The following is a 17,147-nucleotide window of genomic DNA, read 5'->3' as shown; positions in this document are numbered from 1 at the left end:
GTTGTAGATTCATTTCGGGATTCTCGCAAACTGCCCCACACCCCAGGAACGCTCAGGGGGTCTGGGGAGACCAAGCGGGTGGGAGTTCCGTGAGCAGCGCCAGCTGGGGGAGGCGGGGTGCCTGGGCAGGCACGGGGGCTGCCCCCCAGCCCCGCAGGGGCGGGCTGTGCCGGGAGAGAAGTGTGGGTGCCCTTCTTGTGCTGTACCCGCGTCACACGAGGGACACTAAAGACGGAGCCGGGGGAGTTCCTGCTGTGGCGCAGCAGAAACGAATCTGACCAGTATCCATGAGGATGCGGGTTCGATCCCTGGCCTCGCTCAGTGGGTAGAGGATCCCACGTTGCTGTGGCTGTGGCGTATGCCAGCAGCTGCTGCTCTGATTCAACCCCTAGCCTGGGAACTTCAATATGCCAATGAGTGGCCCTTAAAAAAAAAGCAAAACAAAAAAAGATGGACCCAGGAACACAGGGTGCCACTCACAGTGCCCCCCGGGGGCAGCCTTCTCTCCATCCCTGGGCCAGACCCCTGGGCCCATTCGCACCCCAATCCTGCCACGGGGCTGCAGATACGGGGCCTGGTCCCAAAGCACAACAGGGGATAGAGGAGGCTCAGGCTGGGTGAGTCGCCAGGCCGGGCTCCAGGTGTCCAAGCTCATGAGAACGGTGCCCAGAAATGAGGCTCCGGGCCATTCTGCTGCCTTTCTGCTATTTTCTTTTCTTTTAATTTATCCGTTTTCATTCTGAGCTTCTAGGAATCTTATCTCCAGGATTATCTTATGTCAAGACCAGCTCCGTAAGTTGGCCAGGCCAGTGAAAAATGCAAGCTTTGCTGTCTCTTATTCAAAAAGCAGGAAACAAGGGCTGATAATGATCCTAAAATAGAAAGCTTTTTGCTTTAAAATATTTTATTACATTTAAGGTGTAATAGGGATAAAAGTGACAGCCAAGTGACAAGAGAACCTTAATGTGCTCTACAATGACATACTGGAGTCATCATTTTATGTATGATAATAAATAATGATACTTTATTAATACAATGTCTCGACGGATCATAAAATAATTTTTCTGACTGCAAATATATTTATTAGGTCACCAAAAGCTGTACTTTCAGCGGCTTCATTTTTCACCAGTATAATTGAAAATGATGTCAGTTGTTCTTGGCAAGTGGAAGATTACAAATAATTTTCGATAATTTTCACTTTTGTGAAGGACCTTTCTGTTAATGCAACAGTTACGGGAGCTGCTGCAAGGTATTTATGGGCCACGCCAACACCGGGGTACATTTCTGATAAATTGGTTTGAAATATAAATTTTAGCACATCTACAGTTGGAACTTCTCGTGGAGCAATTTTTCTAAAAATATTTCACTCCTTCTACAAACCAGTTTTGTGTAATTCTGGAATTCATTTCAAGTATAAATTTACACAACGGCATTTCAGTGTGTCCTCTGATCGTTCCTGTCACTTACGGCTTTAGCCAAGAAACCCAAGGTGCTTTCATGATTTCGGTGTAATTCAGAGGCCGGTTTCTGCATTCTAAGGCTATACCTTCAATTAGAAGGAAAAAAAAAATTGTATCACCCTCTTTCTTAGTAAATATGATTATCCTTCGAGGGTTATACACGGAGGGTTGGGATTTCAACCAACCCCAACTTTGGGGGGGGACACATCTCAGCCCGTTACATTCACCAGCTGTCACAGGCGGTCCCTCAACGTTAGGGCCACGTGCTCATCTCTAGAAAGCGTCAGCCTGAGCTTGTTTGGGTCTCGGCCGATGTGATCAGGTTAATACAGGATGAGGCCGTCCTGGATCAGGGCCTTTAACGGAGGGGCCCGTGTTGCTGGGACCTCCAGAGGACGCAGGGCCGTGGGAAGACAGAGGGAGGGGTCAGGCGATGCTCCCAGGAGCCTGGGGACGCCAGGAAGGGTCTGTCCCCTGAGCCTCCAGCCGGCGGACAGCCCGGCAGGCACCCTGATTTTGGACTTCTGGCCCCCGGGACTGTGAGGCAGCGCATGTCTGTTCTGTGAAGCACCTGGCTGGAGGTCTTTGGCCACCAGCAGCCCCAGGGCCACACACAGCCGCCAATGACACGCAGTGTCAGGCTCTGGAAAGCCGTGCCTCCCCACCCCGGGTGGGGGGGCATCTCACAGAGTCAGGAAGCACCTCTCTCCCAGGTGGGCGGCTTGTCCCAAGGAGGCTGATGGCGAAGGGTCGCTCGTCTGGAGGAAGGCAGGCCTCTGCCCGGGGGCGATGCCCTCCGGATGAGGCGCCTCCTTGGCCAGCCCGGCGGGCGCTCCCTGCCGACACTCAGGGGCTGGAGCCGGCTCCCATCTCCGCTCCGGGCTGACAGCCGAGCCCTTTAATCCCTTCCCTTTCGGGAGTTTCGTCCCTTTCTTCCTCACTGCACCTCTCTCTCTTTTGCTCCTAGAGATGAAATAGCTGGGATCCTATTCAGGGTTTTGTATCGAGCTGCCGTTACGTAATTTGGCACAACTCTTCTGTCAAAAGGGAGTGGGGCTCTGGGGGTGGCCCAGGTCGGGCTCGGTAGAAGGCAACACCGCCAAACCCACGCCTCTGCCAGGGGCTCCAGAAAGATTTCTCCCTGGGTAGAAGTCCGAGCTCTGGGGGTGGCCCATGCTTGTCAGGACGAAGGACCCATCCCCAGGCGGGTTCCCCACAGGAACTCTGCATCGGGCCCCTCTGTGGTCAGGGGTGCTGGGGCAGGGGTGCCCGAGACCCGCCCGCCTGTGCGTTTGAATCTCTGTGAACCGAGCCTTAACTGTGACTCCTCTTGCAGAGCAGAAAATGGCTCTAATGCCACTGCGGGAAAGGTTGGTTTCCTCTCTGAGCTTTGATTTCAACGGAGAAAACTTAACTCCCAGTGAAGTGCCTCACGGGCCCGGAGCACATGGCGGGAAAGCAGCCACTGTCTGTCTACCCCCACCAGGACGGTGTCGGGGGCGTCCCAAGTCCCTGCCCGTGTTTTTCCCCCTCCCGCCCTTAATGAGCAAAAGTCCCGGTTCTCCTTGCTCACCATGGTCGAGGCCCAGTGTCTCCTGGATCAAAAGTCACCCTTGCTGTTCCCATTGTCTACACAGAGGGCCGCATCTCCTGGCACCCACCCACCCTCCGGAAGCCCTTCTCGCGCCACCACCCGTCTTGCTCCTGCAACCTGAGGCCCCACACACGGCAGCTCAGACCTGTCTCCTGCTTGCCCACCCGATGTCCTCCTCGCCACACCACCCACATGCCACCCCCCACAAACCCCAGGGCTGGGCAGAGCTGGAGAGTCCAGATCCACACCACAGACGTGGGTAGACTCGCCCCCCACACAGCCCTAAGCGGAGACCCACGTGGCAAGGAACCGAGGGAGACCTTCTGGGACAAGCACGGAGGAGCCAGCACCCCCACCCCACAGCCCCGCTGCTCTGAACCCCGCCTTCCATCCCCTAAGAGAGCCGGAGAGGTGATCCTGGCCCAGCCCAGCCTTCAGATGAGGCCACCGTCATAGCCAACAGCAGAGGCAACTTCTCCGGGGATCTTGAGCCTGGACATGCAGCCCAGCCACACCTGGATTCCCAACTGGGCAGAGATGAAGGTAATTAAGCTGCTAACCCGTGAGGGTGTTTGTTACTCAGCTATAGCTAGCGAATACACCATCCTGCAGTGTTCTCCCACCCAACCCATCAGAGGTTCTGCAGGGCAATTAAACGGAAGATATTCCGAGAGTTAAACGTGACGTAGAAACACAAAATGCCCACAGGGTTTCTCACAATTATGACGATCCTTGGGGAGAAATTAAATTCTAAACATCAAATCTCCTGGCGGGTGAAGGTGCAACAACATTAAAGCTCAAGAGGATCAGATTTCCTTTGCCCACGTGAATAAACAGTCAAGGAACCATCATCACGTCCAAAGTCTTTTCCTGCTCATTCTCCGCCAGCTGCTTCTCAGAGCCAGGGTGGGGCCGTGGCTTCCACGTCCGCCAGCTGCAGCCTGGGGTAGAGGCCTCGTTAGCCTCACATTCTAAGATGCCCAATGGCTTGCGGGACAGACGGAACCATGGGGCACCAGCCCCCAAACCACCGCACTTAGAAATCAAGCCAAGCTTCAGTCCCTGGAGCAACAACCCCAGGACAGTGGTCTTTCCAGAACTCAGCCCTCAGCGCTGTCAAAGCCACTGCAGACGTGCTGGGTCCCGGAGGACAAGGGTGATGGGGAAGCTCTTCGCGGCTTCGCCTTGGGGGATGCCAGCCAGTTACAGCCAGGGCACCAATGCCCACGACCCGAGTGCACGGGCCCCGAGCGGGAACGCCCCGAGCGGGGTGTGCATACCTGCCCCAAGCCCGAGGGAGCTCACCCACCCTAGGGGCCTCTTGCTCAGCCTGCGGTCAAGCCTGCTCTCTGGGTGGTCTCGCTTTCCCCTGTCTGTCCCCGGCTGCTATGAACTTCTCAGGTCCAGGAGCCTTGCCCGCCCCGCCCAGAGGGGTAGGCACCAGAGACCAGGCTGGGGGGTGGGGCCTATGGGAAAACCACCTGAATCCGGGGTAGGACCCCCAAGACCCCTCGGACCTGCGTGCAGAATGGAGCCATGCAATCCTGCTGGCCTGTCCCACGAGGAACCCAGGACCCTGTCCCCGCGTCTGCCTGGCCTCCGAGGAGGAAACGCATGTCCCCGCCCTGAAATCCCGCTTTCCCATCACTGGGGCCTTCCGTCTGCCCACCGTGGCCTCTGCAGCCCCCAGCATCCAGCCCAGACCCCCATGTGCCCTCTGTGCCTCGTGTACCCTCTCTGAGGCCGCCAGGACCCCGTCCCCCTAAAAATGGAAGCTGCTACATCCAGGCAATGGCTTGTCCGTGGGCCAGGCCGCCTGGGCTGCCCAGACCTATAGGAGAAAACCCGTGCTCCTGGAGCCTGGCCGAACACCACAAAGCTTGACGGGGCCAGACGCCACCCTGGCCACACTGTTTCTTTCTCCATATGGAATTCCTTAAGATTCAAGGCCATACACCAGTCAGGGGTGCCTGGGCTTACACCCACAATATTGTACCTCCTGCCCCTCTGAACTGAGCTCACAGCGGGGGGCGGGGGCGGTTTCAAGGGGACGCCCGCTGTGGGCTCACATCCTCTTGCGACGCGGTGCCGTGGGGGGGCTGGCTGATCAGGGAGGAGGACACTTTTTGTTTGGAACCAGGATGGAGGGGCCCAGCTGTCACACAGAGCACCCCGCTTGGGGCTAGAGACTGGGAAGTGGGCTCCCTGCGTCAGCCGCCCTGAAAGAGGAGAGGAAGGGGCAGGAGGGGCTCAGACACCCCGTCCCTCCTGTCCCCACACAGCAACGTGACAGCAGGGGAGAGCCGGCTGCCCCCCCCATCACGGCTGCTCCCACCCGAAAGGCCCCCGGAGGGACGGGGAGGTGTGGACCTGAGCCCACGGTCCCAAAGCCAAGTCCGGCCACAGCCATGGCCCGGCAGGCACCCTCTCCGAGGTTTATTACAGAAAGGTGCGCACACGCGAGACAGGGTTTGACTTGCTTTTTACTGTGGCCGAAGAACGTTTCGGGTCGTTGCCATCTTTACGTGCACAGTGCAGGGCAGCAGGTGCCTCACGTGGTCTGACAGCCATCAGCCCCAGCACCCCCAACTTCCTCATCTTCCCAAACCGACACTCCGCCCCCACAGAACACTCACGCCCATCCCTCCTCAGCCCCTGGCACCTGCCACTCTGTCTGCATCACTCTGCCTGGTAGGAGTGGAATCACGCAGCATTTGTCTTCGTGTGACGGGCTCGCGGCAGTAAAGCACGGTGTTCTCCGCCAGGAGCTGTGTGTCAGGATTGCCTTGTTTTCTGGCTGACCTGCCAGGGGTGGATGGACCATATTTGGTTTATCCATGTAGCCACTGATGGACCGCTGGGTTGCTTCCCCCTTTGGGCTATGGTGAACAATGCTGCTGTGAGCATGGGTGTACAAATATCTCTTCCAGATCCTGTTCTTCTGGGTATAGACCCAGAAGCAGAATTACTGGGTCATAAGGTAATTGTTTTAACTTTTTGAGGAGCCTCCAGCGCATTTTCCATACTTGGTTGCACCATTTCTCATCCCCGCCAGCAACACAGAAGGTTCCAACCTCACCATGTCCTCACCGACTGCCGTTCTTTTCTTTTCTTTCCTTCCTTTTTCTTTCTTTCGTTTTAATAGTAGCTCTTCCGATAGGGGTGTGGTGGGATGGCAGTGGCTTTGATCTGCCTCTCCCTAATAGTCAGCAGATGGGCCGTCTTGTCTTGGGCACATCAGCTGTCGTCTGTCTTCTTTGGAGAGGCATTTAGTCTCGTCCTTTGCGCACTTTTTGAACTGCGTGGCTGGTTTTTCTCGTCTAGTTTTAGAAGTTTTCTATACAGTCTGTGCGTTCATCTCTTAACCAGATCTCTGAGTCAGCAGCTATATTCTCTCATTCTGTGGGTTGTCTTTTTACTCCATTAATAGTGTCTTTCAGGCACAGAAATTTATAATTTGACCAAGTCCAGTTTTGTTTTCTTTTCTTTTCTCTTTTGGCCTGTTCCTTTGGTGTCACAGCTAAGGGATCGGTGCCAGATCCAGTGTCATGAAGTTCTCGCCTCACATTTTCTTCTAAGAGTTTTAAAGCCTTAGCTCTTACGTTTAGGTCTTTGATGGATGCCGAGTTAATCTGGGGACACGGGGTTCAGTAACGGCCTGCTTTGTTCTTTCACGCACACGTGCTCAGGTTTCCCGCCACTGTTGAAAGGACCGCCCTTTCTCCATTGAATGGTCCTGGCTCCCTGGTCAAAATCACTTGGCCACACATGTGAGGGTTTATTCCGGGCTCTCTGTTTGACTCCACTGGCCTCGCTGACTGTCTGTCTGCAGGTCAGCCCCCCACACTAAAACGTGTATTGTTTTGGAGGTTAAAGCAATCCTCGTGGAAACAGCTCTCCGTCTCAGTAAGACACTGACTTATTCTGCAAATATTTATCTTCTCTACTCTGAAGATAGACCATTCACATGCGGGATGAAGGCTCTTCCACGAGGTTCTGGTGGAAGAGTCGAACACCAGCCCCCAGATGCTGGTCACCCGTCTGCGTGCTTGGAGGATACCCAGGCCAGGAGGCGGGGTGGAGGGGTTGGGGCACCACTGGGGGAAAGCACTGGTCTCAGGAGGTGGGCTGGCCGAGGTGGCACATTGGGGTAGAGGCCAAGATAAAATCCCGGTTCCACTGCGGAGGGCCTGTGCAGCCCTGGAGCAGGTGTCTGCCCTTCTCCGACACCCCTGCCCCTCCACTGGTGGCTCATGACCCAGCTGCCCGATGGGCGTCTGGCCCAGGGAGGTGAGCCCCTCCAGGGGCCCCCAGGCCTGGCTGGAACCAAGAGAATTCCAGGAGCACTTGTAGGAGAAGCTGGGGGTGCCCTGACGTGCTCCCCTACACACCGCGAGGTGCCCCCGCCCCCCTCGCCTGAACGCTCTGCCTTCCCTGACTTGTCACTGCAGCTGCTCCCCCCCACACTCCCCGTTTCCCCTTTTAGCCTCCTTCCCCGCCTCCAGCCCTCCTGGTGACAGCCCAGGCCTCCCCTGGGGTGACAGCTGAGGAGTGTGATGGATGAGGCGTCTCGCAGCACACGTGACACCCAGCGTGGCAGCTACGCTCCCCCGCCCCCAGCCGCCTCCAGCCGCCTCCAGGCGCCGGGCAGAAGGCCTCCTCACCTCCATCCAGACTTGCTGCTTCTCGGCCCTAAGGCGGCCGAGGGGCTCCACTCCACGTCCATTTAGTGGGCACGTGTTGGAAGGGCTCTGCCAGTCGGTTCCCTGGCGCCAGGAGGCGGAGCCCAAGGCCTCCGGTGGGCGAGGCGACCCCACAGGGTGGCAGGAGGCGGGGCTGCCCGGAGCTGGGGACCCCGGGGCGGGGTCCAGAGGAACGAGGATGGACCCTCAGGGCAAGAGCTTCCCTGGGAGCCGAGGGGTCCCCCAGAAGCCAGAGCAGAGCGTGACTCCTCTGACCCACGGGAGCTGGCTTAGAGCCAGGGTGGGACGGAGGCCTGGCAGCGCCTCACCAGGTGCTCTTATCCGCACCCGGCTGGGGGTGAAAGGGAAGGGGCCTGAGCTGTGAGATGGTGGTACAGGTGGTCTGGGCGGTGCAGGCGGAGGGGCAGGGAGGAGGGAGGCTGGGGGGGACCCCAGAGCTCTGCCTTGGGCTCCTGGGGAGCAGGGGTGATATACTCGGGCAAGGAGGTGCACAGCCAAGCACCCGGGGGTGAAGTTAATGAGCCAGCAGGGCCTTGAATCAGAGGCGCTATAAGACAGGCAGGTACAGAGGGTCGCACCGGGCAACCAAAGGTGTCTGGATGCGGAGCTGCCCCCACTCTCACCCTAGGGCCACCCATCCCCCTCCACCCACCGCCCCACCCAAGCAGGGTGCACACCCAGACTCAGAGCTCGGACTCGGGGCGGGGTGAGCCCAGGGCCCGAGAGGGAGGCCGGGAGGTGGGAGGATAGGGTGCCGCGGGCCTTGAAGTGGCTTCACGGGAGGGAAGAGCCAAGTTGGAAAGGTGACCCCTTCCTGCAGAACCCCCGCCCCGAGAGGAGCAGCTGGACGCGGCCCTTGGTTGGGGGGTTATCAGAGCTCTGACCCATGCAGGCCACACCCCACGCGGGGCAGGGCCACCGTCCCTACCGGCTCTCTGGCCTGACACGCACCCCAACTGGGCCCCCGCCCTTGTCCCCACACAGGAAGTGGGCAGAACCCCCCAGAAGCAGAGCGCCAGGGTGGGGTCCTCTGTTCAGATACTTCCCCACAAAGGCAGTGGGCAGCTTCCTGTAACGTGAAAGGCCTCCTTTATTTTCAAGGCCGAGATAATACAACAGAGCGGCCGGCAGCCTCACGGAAGCCGGGAGGAGGGGCTGTCCTGGGCAGACCGGCCGGCCTTCCTGGCCCCACCTAGGCCTGGGCTGGTTCACCAGGCGACAGGTCCATACGCCTCTGACGCTCAGCAGGCACAGGGAGGGTGTGGTGCTCACAGAGGCCCAGCCGGCCTGGCCCAGGCCCTGCAGACCCCGGGGGCCTCACTCACGTCCCCTGCTCCCAGGAGGCCGGCACTGCCCCCTGCTCTTGTCGGAGGTCTGCGGGCTCCGCCCTGCCGGGAGCAGCCTTTGCTGGCTCGGTCGTGGGCCCCACCCTCGGCACCTGGGCACTGGCGAGGCCTGGGAGGGGATCGAGGCCCCGCCCTCTCTCTGCATTTGCAGTCTGTCCTCTCCAGACCGGCATCAGGCCAGCAAACGGCATCTGCTCAGGGGAAAGTGGGACCCGCCCCCCAGGCTCCATCTGTGGCAGCTTACCTGTCCTCCAGCCATGGGGGACCCAGGGCCCAGTCCACAGGGGCAAGTCTGACCCAAGTCAGCCCATCAACCCCAGGCACCTATGGAGCCCCTCATGGCCAGAGGTGCTAGGTGTGGAAGCTACCCCACAGCCTGGTACCGAGAGCAGCACGGCTGCCCACTTGGGGTTCACGCTGCCCCTGGGAGGGCGGGGGGGGGGAGGCGTGCAGAGGGGAGGGCTCCGACACGCTGCGATGCAGAAGGGTGGGTGTGTTCAGAGAGAAGCCTCCCCCTCCTGTCTGAACAGCCTCCCCCTTCCCTTATGCAGTTTGGCCTCGGGGAAGCCTCATCTTACAGCGGCAATCACCTCGCGTGATGGTGTCCATGCAGTGTGTGTGTGTGTGTGTGTGTGTGTGTGTGTGTGTGTGTGAGAAGGGGAGAGAAGGAGGGAGAGATGGGAGGAGAGAGAAAGAGGAAGAGACGGAGGTGGGGGAGAGGGAGGGGGAAAGAGGTGGGGGGAGACAGACAGGGCTTGTCTTTCCAACCTGAGTACACACGGCCAAACAGGGGAGCGGTGCTCCCTCAGGCCACCCTCAGGCAGGGGGAGGGCCTTGAGCAGGTGGAGGTGAGACCAGGCACAGGTCTGCAAGGGCCCCTGAGCCATGCACGGGCAGCTTAATCGGTCAGCACCCAGGCTGCCCAGGTGGGCATGGATGCTGCTGGGGGGGGCACGGGGGTGAAGGCATGACCAGGGGAACCGCCCCCTCAAATGCTCGGATGAGACCAGAGGGGGCGCTGCAGGGGCGTGACCGGCACAGCCCCGCCCACCCCGGCCTGCTTCCACTGACCGACCCTTAGATCTGGGCCAGGACCCCATGGTCCTCCTTGACCTGGAAGAGCCTCTGAGACGGTGGTCTGAGGTCAGCAGCCAGCAGGGATGGGGTGGCCCCCAGCTCTCCTCCTGACCGTCCCACCAGGTAGCTGACTGTGCCTGTCCTCCAGGGCGGGACACTGGGACTCCCCTTCCTTTTTCTGTTTTTCATTAATGCACATGAATGAGCCTCATGATGGCGGCCTGAGAGCAAACTGTCACCTTGCGGTCCCCTCGCTCCGCCTGGAGGGGAGGCCATGTGGGCAGCGATGCTGGGAAAGCCTGGACCCACCCTCACAGCTCAGATGGGCGGGTACCCTCCGCCCTGAGCGCCATGAGCACCAGAGGAGAGAGGCTCGTGAGTGGGACCCCTGCGGCCTCCCCCATCTGTGGCTAAGTTCCCCCAGACCCCTCCCAGTGCCCCTCCCAGAACCGTCCCCAGGGCTGGCTCTGGAGGGTGGGCTGCCTGGACATGGTGGAGGGAGTCAGGTGGTGGTGGGGGTGGAGGAGGTGCAGAATGATCTAGACCAGGTGCTCCATGCCAAGGAGGCCACCACCACCAGGGGCTGGCCAGCGAGCTCAGCGTGTTGAGGGGAACTTCCCAGGTCACACAGTTACGGAGGGTGACACCAGGATGCTTATCACACAGCCAGGCCCTTTCTCTCCTAAACGCGGCTGTGGGCTGACAAAGCCGCCCAGGGACGCTCCGTGCAGCAGCCACAGACCGCCCTCCCCCTTAGTCATCAGTTCATGTCCCGAAGATCCCTTAGAAGTGACACTGTGTTGGCTGTGATTGCGTCACTCTGGTTGTGGGCAGACCAGCTCAAGCGCCTCTTCCTAAAATACGCCCTCTGAGTCCTCGTGGGAAGCGGCTGGTCTGGGAGCCACAGGTGGCCTCGGAGCAAATGTGGGGCCTGAGGAGCTGTGCTCGGGGAGGCTGAGCCAGGGAGTAAGATGCAGCGTCCGCAGACCAGGAGTCAGGCCCTTGGGAGCTGAAGTAGGGCAGCTGGACGGGGCCATGGTCAGATCCAAGACACAGGTGCTCCAACACCTGGCCTTGGCCCTGTCCCCTGGCGATGCCCTCAAGACCCCTGTCACTTTCTTTTTTCTGGACATGGCAGCTGGCCCTGTTGCTCCCTTGCTTCCTTGCACCTGCTCACGCTCCCCGCTCCTCCTGAGGCAGGTCTGTCCCAGCCACGCTCCTCTAGTCCTGGCCAGGAGCCTCCGGGACTCACAGCAGAGCCGGTCTGAAAACACAGCAGGGCTCCTGGCAGACAACAGACGTGGGGCCAGCCTCCTCGCAGCGTGATCTGTGCTGGGAATTCGCGAATCCTGGGCTTCTGCGAGGGCCTGGAAGGAGTTGAACCTCATTCTTCCCAAGTCAGGAATCCCTCGTAGCTGAGGCTAGAGGGAGCCCGGAGCAGAATCAGAGCCTTGGTGGCCCTGCATGGCGGCCGTAAAGCCTAAGACAGCCCTGGCTTCCGCATCCCGCCTGAAATGTGTGTGGGCCAGCAGAAGTGAGCTGCTGTGACAGCAGGGCCCCCAACGCCCTCCTGGAGAGGGTCTCCAGCACCAGCCTTTGCTCCCCCGTGGGCGTCCTGGTGAGACTGCTGCCTTCACGGCCCTTCCTCTCCATCCTCCCTGTTTCCCCTGATGGCCCATCGCCACAGGCGCCAGGAAGGACCCCCCAGGCCTGCGAGGAGCTGAGCAGTGTGTGGCTTCTGCCCTCCCGAAGCCCAGGCCAAGGCTCTGGGTGAAGAATGTGGTCAGCTCCTTGGGCAGCTCCCTGCAGCCCTGGGGGCCTGGGGCCCGTCTTTTCCACTTCGGAATCTATCTGAGCACCAGCCCCCGCCTCTAACCGGCCCTCTGTCCACCTGCCTCCAGGATAGAGCGTGGTCCTCGCCCCTCTCTGCAGGGGGAGAGCAGCCCGGTGCTCACACGCCTTTCACCGCGTCCTGAGGGGGCTGTTTTTGCCCCTCGGCCGCAAGGCAAGGGCACCCTCCACGTGAGCACGGCGTCTCCCCCAACACTGGCGCTCTCTTTCCGTTCCTTCGCTTCTCTTCTCTGTCCTTTTCTTTCTTTCTTTCTTTCCTTCTTTCCTTCTTTCTTTCTTTCTTTCTTTCTTTCTTTCTTTCTTTCTTTCTTTCCTTCTTTCCTTCTTTCCTTCTTTCTTTCTTTTCTTTTCTTTTTTTTTGTCTTTTTACGGCCTCACCTGTGGCATGTGGTGGTTCCCAGGCTAGGGGTCAAATCAGAGCGGCAGCTGCCGGCCTCCACCACCGCCAGAGCAACGTGGGATCCAAGCCACATCGGCAACCTATGCCACAGCTTGTGGCAATACCAGATCCTTAACCCAGTGAGAGAGGCCAGGGGTTGAACCTACATCCTCATGGATACTAGTCGGGTTCTTAACCCACTGAGCCATAGGGAACCCCAACACTGGTGCTCCCCGAGCTTCTAGAACAAAAGGAGTAAGGAGGGAGTGACCTTGACTGACCCTGGGAGGTGCTGCCAGGTCCCCTTCTAGGAAGGATGTGCTGCCAGCCTCCAGGAATACCAAGCACATTCAGCTGTCCCTGGTCACCCTCGGCATCACCTACAGCAGCCATGGAGCCCACACCCCGCTTCCCTCTGGCCCCCACAATCCAGATGACTTGCTCTCCTTTCACCACGTCGGCCCAAAGACGCTGCCCCAGTGTCCACCTGCCAAACGCCATCGCAGGGTCTCTGCTGTCAGGGCTTCAATCCGCAGAAGGAATGAAGGGACCTCAGCAGGGCAAGGACTGCCGCTTGTATTGCAAATGAGGAACACGAGACTCGGGGAGGACAACGAACTTGGCTAAAGAATCACTGCAGTGGTTAAAGGAAGCCACCAGGAGCTGTCCTCCTAGCTAAAGATGACACGGCAGGACGGCGAGCGCAGCTGCTGTTCCCAGGACAGGGCTTCCCATCGGGTCCCCGTGGTGGCTGCAGAGAGCCTCGGCGGCCTCGCTGGCCTTTCCTGATGTGGCCAGACCTCCCCGAGAGGGCAGGCATGTTTATTGCTCCACAGCTAGCCTGAGCGTTGCCTCTGTAAAGCTGGGGTAAGAGCAGGTGGTTTTATTCCCCCCAAAATAGGTCTTTTCTCTTTTAGAACTGTTTTTACCAAAACCATCAAGGCTGACACCAAGCCGGATGAGTTCAGATGCTTTCGCAAGGCGCAGACTTGGCGGTGACAGCCGCCTCCTGGAAGCGCACAGCTCTCCCCGGGCGCTTCCTCGTCACCGTCCCGCTGGTCCCACCCCCTCGCCTGTCCCCTCCTTCCTGAAACTGAAGGCACAGTTCATTAAGATCTTCGGTTGTGGCGGAAATGTTACAGGGGAAGGAAAAGCTGTTGACAATTTTATTTTTAAAAGTACCTAAGAATAGAGTGAACCTTGTAAAAATAGCAAGCCTGCAAACAGGATTGCGCCCGGGGCCAAGTTCGCCTTCTCAAAATCAGAGCTTGGCATTTAGCAAGAACGAGGAGCAAGGCCGGGTCTCACACACAGTCACGGGGGTCTCGGCCACGAGACGGAAACTAGGGTGCAGGTCCTGCCTGGGCCGCCTCTGAGCCGTGCTTGGAGCCGCCTGCTGTCTGTGCTCTCCCACCCCATTCATTCAAGGCAGAACCTTCCCCCCACCCCCGCCCTGCAGAACACAAGGAAAGTCACCTGGTGACCCTGGGTGAGGTCCACGCGTCCCCGAGCACGTGAGGAAGATGTCCCCGGAGATCCTCGGAGAGCTCGGGGGACGCCCAATGCGGCTGAGGTGCCGCGTTCCGTTAAAACTCCTGTGCTTTTTATTAGGTGGAACTTGGGTGCTCCCATCACGGCTCTTCGGTTCGCCTCTGACCCCAGATACCAGGTGAAGAGCCTCCCCCAACTGACCCTGCAGCGAGAGGGGCTGATGGCCAGTAGAAGCCCTGGCGCCAGAAGGAACCAGCGCAGGCACCTGCTGGAGGTGAGGAGGAGGCTGAACCCAAAGCAGGTGCCCCCGCGGCCCTTCCTGTCCCTGCGTCCCCAGTGCACAGCAGCCAGGGGCCCCGGCAGAGCTCTGTGACGACGAGCCTGAGTGTCTGCGTGGAACTCTCCATGGTGCTGCACAGCAGCAGAAGCTCTGTGCGGCTCTGGACCCTGTGAGTCCCCCTCATGGTTCCTGGAAGGTCAGGAAGGCCAGTGAGGCCGAGTTGTGGGTGTGAGGGAGAGGCACAGGAGAGGTGGCTGCACCCTCAAATCCTGAGATCTTCCCAGAGCGCTTCCTGAGCTGCAAGGGGAAGTCTCGTGGCAGCTCACCTTTCAGTGGCTGCCCATCGGGAGCTACCCAGGAGGGGGTGTAAAGAGCCCGCGCGGCCCTGTGCAGCCCCAGCCACCGGCCCTCCGTCCCCAAGCCTGCCCTGTCTTTAAGAAGCGCTGAGTAGCTGGGAGACTCGAGGCATGAAATCACGAGGGAGCCCCTAAGAGCTCTGGGTCTCTCTGGACAAACATTCCTGCAGCCTTTGTCCACGAAGCACCTGGAGGGCACCTGCTGTGTACCCAGTGGGGGCTGGGTCCTGAGGTCACAGAGATGCAGCTAGAGAAGACGTGGCATGGGCATTGAGGGGACCCCTGGGACGTGGCAGGGCCCCCACAGACCTGCTATGGCACTGCCATGCAGCCAAGGTGGTCACCCAGGCATGGCCCATGTCCCCCAGGGGCCCACAGAGAGACAGGCAGGGAGGATGGCACGAGAGGGGATGCCCTGTGCTGCTGGATTCTGGATCTGGACCAACCTGAAGGCCCTCTTTGGGATCCATGCACCAAGGCCCGGAGTGGAGGACTTGCCCCAGGCTTACTGCGGGCCCCGGGTTGGTTCTTTCTGGTGGGCAATGTTTCCAGAGCAGGATGTGAAGCCTGGGATGAGCCCACCTTTGAGACACGTCCCTGTGGTGGCAGAGGCAACGGTCAGAGCTGGCTCTTCAGGACTATGCGTCTGATGAAGACAGAAATCCAGGTGTTCGTTAAGCTAAAACCCCAGGGGATACAAGCCCTTCGCCCTCTGTCCTTCTCAGGCTGAGCCACCTGCCCCTCGGTCCATCTCTCGTTCCCCAGGTGCGTCTGCAGCGTGGGCCTGATCACGCCCTTCGAGGAAGCCTGCCCTGCGTCCATGCGCAGCAGGTCTGTGGAGGCCCTGCCACCTCCCCGGGGTCCCCTCAATGCCTGTGCCACCAGCAGAATCCCGCCAGCTGGCACCTGCATCTTTGTGTGGGGTGGGGATGCCCTCGGGTGTCAGAGCCAGTCTGCCGCTGCTCGGCGCCTAACATGCCTGACCCCGCCCGTATCCTGGGCCAGCCTGAGCCAGTGCTGGTGGGTGCGGAGGTGTGAACACCCCAGCTTCCCCTTGACCCTCGGCGGGGTAGTTTCCCAGCAGGTCGAGCCCCTGCTGTTCGCCATGGAGCCTGAACCTCCTCTCCCGCCTTCTCTCCCTGCACGGCACTGGCACACAGTCCCCACTCTGGGCACCTCCTACCTCCTCCCCCGGAAACTGGGTTCAGAGTCTGCTCCTGGGGGTGTGGCTGGGACACGAAGGCCTCTTCCCTGCATGGCTGTGTCTTCCTCTTTGTCCTTGCTGTGGTGAGCAAACACACGCTCTCCCAAATCAATAGTGGGGCGCTCCGGGGCGGGGGCCCCCTCTACCAAGCAGGGTTCCTACACGCCAGACTAAAGCCTGGTGCCCCAGAAACAACGAGTGCAAGCTTTTCACATGTGAATCATGGGGTCTTGGCGGGACCCCTAAATGCTGAGGGCAATTCCTTCATCTTTAAGAGAAACTGAGCCCAGTTTCTGGGGGAGGAGGTGGGAGGCGCCCAGAGTGGGGACTGCATGCCTGTGCCATGCAGGGAGAGAGGGCGGGAGAGGAGGTTCAGGCTCCGCGGCGAACAGCAGCTCCATTGCACTGACCAGCCCAGAGTTTGAGCGACGGACAGGATGTGTGTAAACTGTGTCTGTCCCCTCGTAGCCACCAAAAGTGACCAGCTCCCCCTCCTCATTCATCGCGGTCCTGGTCCACGGGCTCTAGGTTTCCTCAAAGCCACAGGCAGATTCCTGCCCAAATGCCACTTTCTCTGTCTGCAGCGCTGATGGCTTACAGACGATGGACTTTCATGCGCAGATGCAGCTGAAGCTCCTCCGTGCGGCTGGATTTTAGACGCGGGGCGAACAGTAACTCATTTCAGGCTTTGCAGTGGCTGCCAGATCATCAGTGGTTCCAAGTGAGGGGGCTGAGGCTCAGAGAGGTTTCACAGCTTGCCAGAGGTCACACAGCTAAGAGTCAAGCCCAGAACCCAGGCCCCGATGTTTCGCCTCCGGCGTCCAAGCTCCCAGACTCCCTGTTCTCAGAGCCTAAGGGCCCGGCCCCTCGTTTGGTAAACCCTGCAGAGACCCACCAGCAGGGCAGAATAAGAGACCCCAGGCTGAGTGACGCTGCTGCGGATGGAGACCACATCTCGGGCAGGTGTCCTTGGAAGGCCTGGCGTTCCGATCCACTCACATGGAGCCTGCAGCCAATCAGCCTTCTTACCAAAAGTATGCACGTGTCCGTATTGCCTCTCAGACCAGCTAAGGAGGGAGCCGTCACGGCCAATGGCATCTGGTTGCCCTGGTCTGACCAGCTGGCACTGAGACCACAGGGGTCTGGGGGGTGTCTTGGCTGATGGTGCGTGTCGTGGGGCGGGGGGCACCGTTTTCAGAGCCTTGGCTCTGAGAAGCAATCCTAGGTCCTCTAGTATTGGGGGGGGGGGGGGCTCAGGGTAGGTCAAAACAAGATCAACAGAGACAGGAGAGAGAGATAGGCAGAAAGAAAATAACAGATCCCCGGAGTTCCCTTTGTGGCTCAAGGGAAACCAATCTGACCAGTATCCATGAGGATGCGGGTTCAAACCCTGGCCTCGCTCAGTG

Source organism: Phacochoerus africanus, chromosome 7 (assembly GCF_016906955.1).
Source record: "Phacochoerus africanus isolate WHEZ1 chromosome 7, ROS_Pafr_v1, whole genome shotgun sequence".
NCBI lineage: Eukaryota > Metazoa > Chordata > Mammalia > Artiodactyla > Suidae > Phacochoerus > Phacochoerus africanus.
This window is presented reverse-complemented; position numbering follows the sequence as displayed.